This window comes from Sturnira hondurensis, unplaced genomic scaffold (assembly GCF_014824575.4).
Source record: "Sturnira hondurensis isolate 20B ecotype Veracruz unplaced genomic scaffold, ASM1482457v3 Scaffold0019428, whole genome shotgun sequence".
Taxonomy (NCBI): domain Eukaryota; kingdom Metazoa; phylum Chordata; class Mammalia; order Chiroptera; family Phyllostomidae; genus Sturnira; species Sturnira hondurensis.
In genome coordinates this window covers 1,705,320-1,716,324 of record NW_028092059.1, presented here as the reverse complement: position 1 = coordinate 1,716,324, position 11,005 = coordinate 1,705,320, and the positions used below count along the sequence as shown (strand labels likewise).

Below are 11,005 nucleotides of genomic sequence, written 5' to 3'. Positions count from 1 at the left end.
ATTCAGGATAAACTCAACTAGGCACTTCAAATTGAATTATCCAAGATTTCCTTGACCTCACTAAATAGTAAATCTTTGTTTAAGAAGAGAGAGAAACTTTGCATGAATGACAGAGAACCAGAGTAAGTTCAGACCTAACAACAGTTCTAATTGTAATGATTATTATTTTTGAATCCTTACTATACACTAGTGTGTTAGAAATTTGTAGGCATCATCAAATGTAATCCTCTCGACGACTCTAGGTATTAGATGGTGTTATTCATATTTTAAAAGGCAAAAAACTCTAATAGCTCTAGAGTTTTTGTAAGGTCACACTATTGAGACATAGAAGTGGTAACATTTGAACCCATTTCTGTCCAACTCCACACCTTCTACTCCTTACAATAGCAGGACCTCGAATAACATCACATTCAACATTGTTTTATTGTAATGTTGACGAGAAATAAAAATGATCCTGGGCAGAGGCCACTGCCTCTGTGGAGTTTGCCCATTCTCCCCGTATCTGTGAGATTTTCTCCAGGTTCTCCTATTTCCGCGCCCCCCCCCCCTTCCGAAAGATGTGCACATGGGATGAATCAATGTGTTTGCACTGGCCCAGTCGGAGTGAGCTGTGGCTGTGTGGGAGTGTGCCCTGCAATGAACGTGCATTTTGCCCAGGATGGGTCCTTCACTGGACCCTGAGCAGCCGAGACAAGCACAGGTTTTGGCCACCCGTGACCCTGAGGTAGAAAAGGCTCATTGGAAAATAAGAATAACCCTATTTGTTTTCATTAATCTTTCTTAAATGAAAGTATAGCTCCCATTTATTTCAAAGTTTAATATTAGCAGTGTTGGGATCTTTATTTAGAATTATGATGATGTTTTGTGACCAAAAATATTACCTCTTGTTTATATCAATGAGTTTGTGGTAAGATCGCTTTCACCATCCATCGTTTCACCCACAGTCGCAGTTCCCAAGAATCTTTCTATGACATAAGTAAGGACTCACTGTACTGCCTTATATGTAACCTTCGTGTTGGAGCCATACGCTGAATCTTCTAGGAGAGTGTGGAAATAGCAAAAAGTGTAGGTTAACCAAAAAGTCCATTTATATTTTTCCATAAAATAAAAGACACATTTTTCATTTTCACCAATAATTTTATTAATTTGGATATTTTAAGTAGGTTGGCTATCTTGGGTGAGATATAACATTGATTTTTCTCAACTAAAGTCTTGATTTGATTGCTATCAACTTCAACTGGCCTGTCTGACCATGGAGCATCGTCCAGTAAGAAATCTCCAGCTCAAAACTTCACAAACCACTTTTGACACGTTTGATTAGTCAAAGCACCTTCTCCATACACTGCACAAATCTTTTTTGGTGTTTCATTTGCATTTTTACCTTTCTTGAAATAATAAAATGTAACATGTTAAAATGTTGCCTATTTTCTTCCATCTTCAATATTAAAATGGCTACACAAAAATTCACAAATGCTGATTTTTTTAATGCATGGTGTAGGGCAGCTGTCACAATGAAATCTAAAAAAAAAATTGTTTTGAGCAAAGTTAAAGACAACTAAGTGCTACTAAAGCCATCATACATTAAAAAAAAAACACACAAAACTTTCAGCCAAGCCAGTAGTATTCTAGGAGCACAAGTTAGGAAGAAATATGTACAATTCTGTTGCTCGGTGGATGGTTATTTTAATAGTCATCCACTGTGAGCCAGAATTCTATTTGTCATTTTGAAAGTAAGAGTTTTGTTATTTAATAAAAAAGGACTGATTCACTAAAAGATACTAAAAGTAAGATGAATAAAAGTAATAATGTCTCTTTTCCAGAATTAGCATAACATTCCAAACTTAGACAGATTTTCATATAATTCAAGTTTCAGATCATTGTTATAATATTTAAGACTGCCTTGAATGGATGTGGAGTTAAAAACAAGAATTCTTATAGATATGTCTGCTTTGTTAAATGTTGCCAATAAAAAAACACATAACTTATATTCAGTTCCAATGTAAAACCTTTTGGAGAAAAACTTTGTGTCTCTAAATATCTTTTTCACAGTATGCTCCTTTACCAATTCCACTATATAACCCACAAATCTAATTAAGAATATTTGAGCCAGCAAGAGAAATGTGCAATTGATTTTCTATCCCAGTTTTCTCTCATAAATATAGACTCTATTTCATTTGCTATATATTCATATAATTCTTTTCCTTAAAAAAAGTTTTGAATCTTAGAAATGTTCATAAACTAATTAGACTCCACTTTCAATGAGTTCAACTAGGATTTCATCATCACAGGAAACAGAATCGTACCTCTTGTGGCTCGTAATGGTAATGGTAGGCTTCTGCATCATTGCTTTGACAATCTGCCACTGATTCTTGTGGTCTTCATCTTGGTCTCCAAACACTTAAAAACAGCTGGCAATCTTGATGGAGAATTACATTCTCACTTGTTGGTCCTTGAGCTTCTTAACAACTTAAACTATTGTCATAATGATGTGGCCATGACCTTGGGCTTTAATCTGATGCATCAACCACAGTCCATGGTTAGAGCCTCTTAGTAAGGTCCTAAAATATTTCTTAAGAGTTCCAATCTAAAAAGAAATACATCACTTTAAGATATTTGCTTTCATCTAGCCAAAGACACCTATAAACAATGGCAATAAGAAAAATTATCACCAGCAACCAGCATAATAGTAGGCATGTGATTTTTTTAATGAGTAGTCTCTTGAATCCACACCTTGAAAATTGTCTCACTTAGTGAGAATATATGGCATTATTACAGTGTTATAATTAAAATTGCATTAAGAAACATAATACCAATAAACGGGTATGGCAAATAGTAAAGAAAAAAATAAAAAGGAGGTAATCTGAGAAGGCTCTGGAGGATACTGAAAAAAAAACAATGAGAAAATATCCCCAATTTAGATAAACAACAGTGAAACCAAGAAATGGAGAAAACTACTATTTACTAAAAACGTATAGATCATTATAGCACTTTACTGAATTGCATTATAGCATTATAATACTAGCATATAATGCAAATGAACTACAATTGTATGAGTCAGTAAAAAGAAGGCCAACAGCATGATGTGAGTTTCAAAATATGAGACGTAACTTGTGGGTTGTGGGTCATTCTTGGCTGGATGAAGGGATGTAACCCTATCAGAGTTTGAAATAGCAAAGGTTATAAAGCATACATTTTCAAAAATAAAATAAAATGCCATTACTATTTTTGAAGTTCACTGTTAGATTATCGTTGCTTTTAAAAACCAGTGTTGGCCTCTTAATCTCTTTTTTCCATATGTCCAGAAGTAAATTCATATGGTATTGGTTGATTTTGCTGTAATCCTGTAGGTGGTAAAGAAAGATGATGACATTAATGACCAAACATTACATTCTTCATAAAATATTGGGTTAACAAAGACACTGTTACACTTCCTACAAAATGCAGGCGTTTCTTTTGGTGCCTGATTTATGGATGCTTTATCTCAATTCCGAGTGTGAATCTTTAGTCATGGAGCCCTGGCAGTGCCAATACAAGTTGAACGACTAAACCAGGTTCATTGAGTCAAGAGATTACTCCCTTTAACAGAGTCATTATCATTGCTAGTAAATCAACAAGCCTGGGATTATTGGTATTGCAGATGACATGACTATTATTATTATAAGATTTTAAAATATATTTTACATAGTTATTAGATCATAAGTAATAAAAATTATGTGAGAAGCAGAAATTATTTATTTAATATTTGATATGTCACAAATTAGCCAAAACAAATCATTCTTTATAGGTGCCTTTCTAGCAACACCAAGGTACCTTTAAGTTGTAACCTATCTTTCCACTTTAAGCGTCTAATAGCATTCCTAGGAAAACTCACTATTGAATTGCTTTTCAAAAGTAGAGATGCTAACAAGAAATGGTAATATATCAAAAATAATAAAAGTGAGAGAGGGAGAAGGGAGAGGCTGCATCATCACAGACCATAGCCTGAATCTTATAAGAGAAACTGCAAAGGTGTAGGTGACTGGGGAAAGCGCCACACAATTTAGCAAGAACAACAGCTTGTAGAGCAAACACTATGAAGGCAAAATTTCTGATTGTTGTCTACACCCTTAAACAATGAGATGATATATCAGTGTACAAGAACACTAATCAATCACAAGAACACAATTTTTTTCTTCTCTTAGAAGTCTAAATAAATACACAAATGCTTTTTTTTTTATTTTTGTGCACAGCTTTTGTAGTCTCCAGTGACAGTAAAATGTGCTTAAATTATTTGCCCCTTACAACTGGAACACTAATGACTTAAACAAAATGTATTTTTTTTGTAAACATTCACGGATGTGTTTGTTTGAAAATAAATCAGAATTTGAAACTTACATAATCATCTTTGAACTCTCCTATCTGCCCCAGGGACAGTTTTCAAACTGCATTTCCTGGGTGCAAGTACTTGAAAAAGACTTTCTCTGCCTTGGTCTTGGTTTATTCCAGCTACAACTGGAGAGCCAGATGTGGCCAAAGGTGACAGGGTAGCCTGCCTAACAAGCAGTATAAATCACACACCAAATATTAGGTTAATGTTCCCCTGCTTAGTTTCCCTCCCGCCCATAGAATATACAAATGAGAATAATGGGCATCTGTTAACTATATCAATGGATATTACCAGATACTCTCTCTTTTGGGTCTCAAGATTGCTACATGAACTCACTCTACCACCCGTCTTTCTCTTATGTCCTTGGTCCCATCTCTCCATCACCTGCTCTTAACATCTTCAGTGACCTCTTTGCCATTGTCTATTCTAGTTAGTTTACACACGTCTTCACAGAAAGAAGATACATTATCTAAAAAGATACATTATCTTTTTTAAAAAAAAACCTTCATTTTGCTTTTGTGTTAAATTTTTATTCTGCTTTTTGAAATGGTACACTGTGCTCTCCAAACAGATGCTATATCATATTAAACCAACCTAGATGTTTGTTTCTCTCCTTCTGGGCTGCCATCTCCTTGAGAGTGGACACAAGGTCCTGCTGATCACTGTACCTGCAGCAGCCAGCACAGTTCCCCATTACATAGCGGATGCCCCATAAATAGTATATGCACTAAATTGAGTCCATCATCCATGTGTTTCTTATCCTTTTAAAATATGTTTTTTGCTCTCACAACTACTGAAGATCAGCAAACCAAACAGCCCTTTCCCTTCTCCTACATGCTTCAACCTGTTGGCAGCATTGGACACACAGAAGCATGGACTTTGGAGCTGAGCGGACCTGAAAGCAAATTGCAACTTAGATGCCTACCAGGTGTGTAACTTTGAGCACCTCACCTGATCTTTCTCAACATCAATTTCTGCTAAGGATATGCCTCTAATAGGATACCTGGGAAAAGTAAACGATGTTGAGTATATATCCAGACCTGACATATCGGTGATACTTGATGTGTATTAGTTCTTTTTTTGCTTCCTCTTGTCCCTTCGTTTTCCATTATCCACAATGCTGCAGTTCTATAAGTCTTTGTTCTCATTATTATACTCTTTCTGACTTTTCAGACCTCTACTACTCTTCTCCCACTAATGTGGGTTCTAAGGATGTGTCTTATTCCTCATTCCTTCAGTCTTTACCTATATCCCTTAATAATCCAATCCAATCACTGAATTATAACCTTTAATATGAATTGCCTTTTGCTCAGCATAGTTGACTTCAAATCTCCATCCAGCTTCCCTGCCTTGCAACCCCCCTCACTAAAGCAGGGTAGCAATCTACAGACGCTCTGAAACCCAACTACATTCCCCGTACAAAATATGCCACTGTCTCCACTCTCCTGGAATGTTTTCTTCTGTGTTTCCCATTTTGGTAATGAGACCACCACTTATAAAGTCACACAAGCCAGAAGTCTGGGTACCTTCCTTGACTCCCCACCTCCTAGAGCACAAATCTGATATTGTGTCACCCCTGACTGAGTACTTTAAGTAGTTCCCAATCGCCAACAATGGACTCCTTTTTTTTTTTTGGTTTACTCCTCCCTGTTTATGACTGATGAGCTAGGTGTTCGATAATCTCTCTTTCACCACCATCTTTCCTGCTGCCTGGATGCTGTTATTCACAATGTCTTAGTGTGATGCTTAAAACTCTCCATACCCTGGTCCTTACTTATCATTTTAACCTCAGTTTCTAAAACTCTCCTAAATTCATCTTATACTTCAACCAAATTGAGCTGGTCTCAGCACCTCATTAATGACTCCAGATATTTCTGACTTCATCTTCCTGAATGTCCATCTTTCCAGCTTCTACCTTGTCAAATCCTAGATATCCCACCAGGCACAATACCATTGTCCCCTCTCCATGAAGACTGCCTGGGGTTCCACAGCTAAGGGTTATCTTTCCATCTTCTAAATCAAGACAATTGCATTGTATTCTGCAAAACTGCACTTCTTTTCCCAGGCCCGGTGTTTTTCTTCCCCCTCCCTACAACACTCTCCTTGATAACCTAGGGAATAGCTTGAAGTAGCTAAAAAAAAATCCAGACAACCAAGTATATTAAATAAGAAATCTTAAATGTATACACAAAATTAATTCTATAAATTTCCCAGAAGATAGCTTCATATCTCCAGCAAAGAAAGTTGCTCTTACATGGTCAAAGCTACAAGGTACAATTCCAGGGTCTCAGCTCTACTGTGAGCGGTAAAGACTGCTGGAAATCCGACCACTAGAGAGGTGGAGTGTTACTGTATAACCAAAGGCTTCTGCCAAAGGCTTGTAATTAGCAACAGAATCAACTGGCATTACTACACTATATTTTGTTTCTTTAATCTCCTTTTCCTCTCCTTTGTTTTCCTCCTCCCTGTTTGTGACTGATAGAGCGACATGATCAATAATCTCACTTTCACCATCTCTGATCATCATCTTTGCTACTGCCTGCATGGTATTATTCACTTTAATACATTAATCCTTTGGTTGAAATTCTTAAACCATGATTCTTTATTAAAGGACCATCTTGGCGTCCAGGTGCTGATAGCAGCTTGTCTGATGTTTCAGAAAAATAAATCTGAATGAAGCCTCTCCTTGCCTCCAAAAATAAATAAATAAATCGGAGCTGAAGAAAGAAAGATTCAAAGAGAGAAAGATTCCAGCGTACTGACAGAATCAAAGATACGGAAAGAAAATTAAATCTTATTACATAAATCAGAGAACAGGAAATTTTCACCTTGCAATTGCAATTAGATGTCAACATGGCACTGAATGGCAAAGTGCTAAGAAATATCGTGTCATTTTATTGAATCTTAATCTTGTTAGGATCACGATGAGAAATAGAATACACACTGTACTGGTTAGCAGACCAAACCTTTATATGATTGCCGTAACCTTTGGTGGAGCCCAGTGATTTTTGTTCCTTTGCAGAAAGACATTAAAGTGACAGTGTGGCAGGCCATTTTTTCCACCACACACACTAAAACTAGTGTGCGTGCAGCAGAGCCCTGCCAAAGCACGTTGCATTCATACAAAGATCCATACAGATCTTAATCATAAAATAATCCATTCTGTACTCTGTTTTTATGACATTTATATGAATCTGGCCACAGCCTCATCAAGCAGTTCACAGAGGAAAATTGTTCTATTTATGTGGTCGAGACAGGGTGGACTTGATTTTCAAGCAAAGAGAAAAAGAAATACCCAGTTTTTTGCAGTCGCAAATCTGGAACTCAAAAGAACTATTTTACACCATTTTGCAACTATATTTGTAACAGAGGATCAGAAAAGATGATATTCTCTTTCTCTGTCCCCTGTCAATAGTAAAGTCATGTATCGCCGTTTCTGAAGCTGTGAGATGGAGTGAAGACACCTGGAAATAGTTTTCTCCTTCTTTTCTATTTAATTGCAAAAGGCAAAGAAATGGATGTGTGGGTAAAAGTAGAAAGAAAACTTTCCAATGGGCATCTGCTTTAATTTATTCTTGCCCCTGCATTGTAAGAACTAATACTTTTTCAACTAATTTCCCCAACTTTTGTTCCTTTTACCCTTTAAGTATCTCACTTTTACACACACACACACATACACACACGGAGAAAGATGACCTCTGAGAATTTATACAGATTCGCCTGAACTTTCAGTTTGGGGATGATGGAAAAAATTAATTTATGTACATGTTAGTGTTACTGTTTCCTGGACTTTATCAAAAATCATAGAAGTAAAGACAACTGTTTTCTTTCCATTAACATCACTTAGAAAGCTAATTTTCTAAGTAAACTGTGTAAATAAGTAAAATGGATAGAAAAATATCTCATCGGTACACTGATTCAATTATATTTCAGCTATTTACACAATCCTTCACTCATTTATAATAGTATTGGCTTCACTAACAGCTCGGCCCATAATTTTAGTCTTATATTGTCACACAGAGTTTTCTTAGGTGCTGCACACATTCTCTTCAAGTCAGAAACTAGACTTTGATGATCTAAATCCTACATGTATGAAAGGGATCTGAGTTCAAGTTTCCTGGCTTCTTTAAGAACACAGCAACTGATCTGAGTGTAGACTGATTGCAGAAAGGTGCAGAATTATGTCCAACAGGCAGACATCCGGCGACCCCAGGAGTCACATCAAATGTGAATATTTTTCTATAAATTTCATCTGAAAATAAACTTTTTCCCTTTTCCTTTCAAATAATAAAAAACACTCTTCTTTCCTTTTAGAACAAAGAAAGGGGGAAAGAGGAAGTGCCAATAACTGTAGAACTGTTCTAAGAAACCAAATTGAGGTGAATAATTATATGAAGATGGTTCCTAATTAAATAAAGATAACGTTCCAAGTGTTGCCTTTTTGCTTTTCTTCATTTTTCAGAAATCACAGGTACTTAAAAAAATGCTATACACTTTCTTTCTTAGCCAGCCCTCCCCCCATCCAAATGACAGCATACACACACACATAAACCCCATCTGAGTCATTAGTGTGTGAGATACGGTTACCCTGAGGCTGCTGTGACTCACATATATGCCCTTCTTCCTATTTCAAATCTTTAAAATATTTTCTTTTCAAATACTTATAAAAGCACGTATGGTTGAAATAAAAATAAAGCACATACAGATGATATTTTTCAAACACGGCACTCTCATATACTAGAAGGAAAAGAGGCATGTTCTGTTTCTCTGGGTCCAATCTGTATGTTCAGAAAAAGTAAGACCTTAAAGGTAGAGAAGATCAAGACAAAATTGTAGAACTACTTTAAGATGTAACAACTGTCAGTCAGAAATAATTTGCATCTTTTTTACACAGTCTACTTACCTGACATTAAAGTTTATGAAAGAATGTGCATGCCATTGTTTAAAAATGTGTGTGTTTTACATGTGATCACTATGTGAAGATGAGAAGCTGCAGAGAAATTTCAACCCATTTAAATTGTTTGATAAATATTTACAATATTCCTTTATTTTAAAAAAAGCATTGAATAGTTTGTCCTGAGACAATCCATTATGAACATCAATGTTGTCTTACATTTCAGGCAACCCTAAGTTAGCGGAAATAATCTTTGAGTTAAAGACAGCCGTAGAATCCTGCCAGTCTGGCACCCACCTGGCAGTCTCCTGCCTCGTATGAAGAGACCCTCTAGGAAGCATGTATGCACCCTCCCTCCCTGAGACTATTTCAACCTTTTAGGATGCCAGGTTCTCAAGAGAATTAAGACAAATATCAACAGGGAAGTTGGTAAGTTCAGCAGGAAGCAAGGAGGCTGAGCGTACACCTGTTTTGTCTTGTCTGTCTTGAAGAGCAACAAGAAAATTCTACAAGACTCCTTGAGATCAGTGAGAAATCCCATGAACTTCTTCTATCCGGCAGTTAGCCATCTCTCTAAGCTGCACTTTCTTGGCAACACAAGGATTTAAAAGAGTGTAGTTCCACAGGAAGCATCACACATCAAATGTAGATTGACCGCCACATGAAATTAGTTATCACGAAGACAAAAGAGTGCAGGGCAGGTGCAATCCAATAAGAGCCCAAGACTGAGACTGCTTATACAACCCAGGACCATGCACTGAATGTGTCTGCAAATTGTAGCAGGGAGCATTATCCAGGAATAAGAGAGAAATGGCACGATGGGGCCAAATCACAATGTACACTTAGCAATATGATCACTGCTATATGTAAGTTGGCCAAATAAATAAATAAATAAGTGGGAAGACTTTATTTATGTATAAAAACATTTCTGCCAGCTATTTCCACAGAATGAACATGAGATGAGAGACACGAAGCTACTCTTCCTTTAGCTGATCCCAGCTCTCATGCCTTTCGTATTTGAAACAGCTTCCAGCACTGAAGGCTACTCAAGCATTATGTTCTACAATATGAAATCTAGATACACACCAACTATTTCATTTATGTTTAAGCAAAAATTTTTTTTAAAATTATTTATTCCAGTACCCGGGGAAAACGTTGCTGTTTTGGACTAATCAAAGAAAAGATTCACCCTGGCTGGTGTGGCTCAGTGGATTGAGCACTGGCCTGCAAACCAAAGGGTCGCCAGTTCAATTCCCAGTCAGGGCACATGCCTGGGTTGTGGGCCAGGTCCCCAGTGGGGGGCATGTGAGAGGCAACCACACATTGGTGTTTCCCTCCCTTTCTCCCCCCTTCTCCTCTATCTAAAAATAAATAAATAAAATCTTTAAAAAAAAAGGAAAGGATTCTTTGGTTTCTGGTATGGCAGCTGCCTAAGGAAGAGTTCTTAAGGTAATTTTGTCTAATACAATTTTCTCCTCATATCTCAGCTTCAGAAATTAGTTTTATTTCTCTAAGATAAGATTGCCAATACATTGTTTTGTATACAAACATTTAACATTGCCCATAGAAGTGATCCTTGGTATGCATTAAAGAAACTAATTGGCAAACAAAAAAATGTATTGAGTACTTACAGTGTGCCAAGCTAGATGTTACTAGGCAATTTTAAAAAATACTATATGATCTCAACACTCAAGTAATTAAGACCAAGTATAACATTTACAGAAATGAGACCAAGGGTTTTTATT

At 36.6% G+C, this 11,005-nt stretch overlaps 1 long non-coding RNA gene across 1 annotated transcript; it reads right to left on the bottom strand.

The window, feature by feature from the left end:
* Positions 1 to 814: 814 nt before the first annotated feature.
* LOC118974429 (uncharacterized) lies at positions 815 to 3,342 on the bottom strand. Its single transcript, XR_005063895.1, has 3 exons — positions 3,221 to 3,342; positions 2,304 to 2,584; positions 815 to 1,037 (listed from the first exon to the last, which is right to left on the bottom strand). It is a non-coding gene; the product is annotated as an uncharacterized LOC118974429 (long non-coding RNA).
* Between the last annotated feature and the right edge of the window lie 7,663 nt (positions 3,343 to 11,005).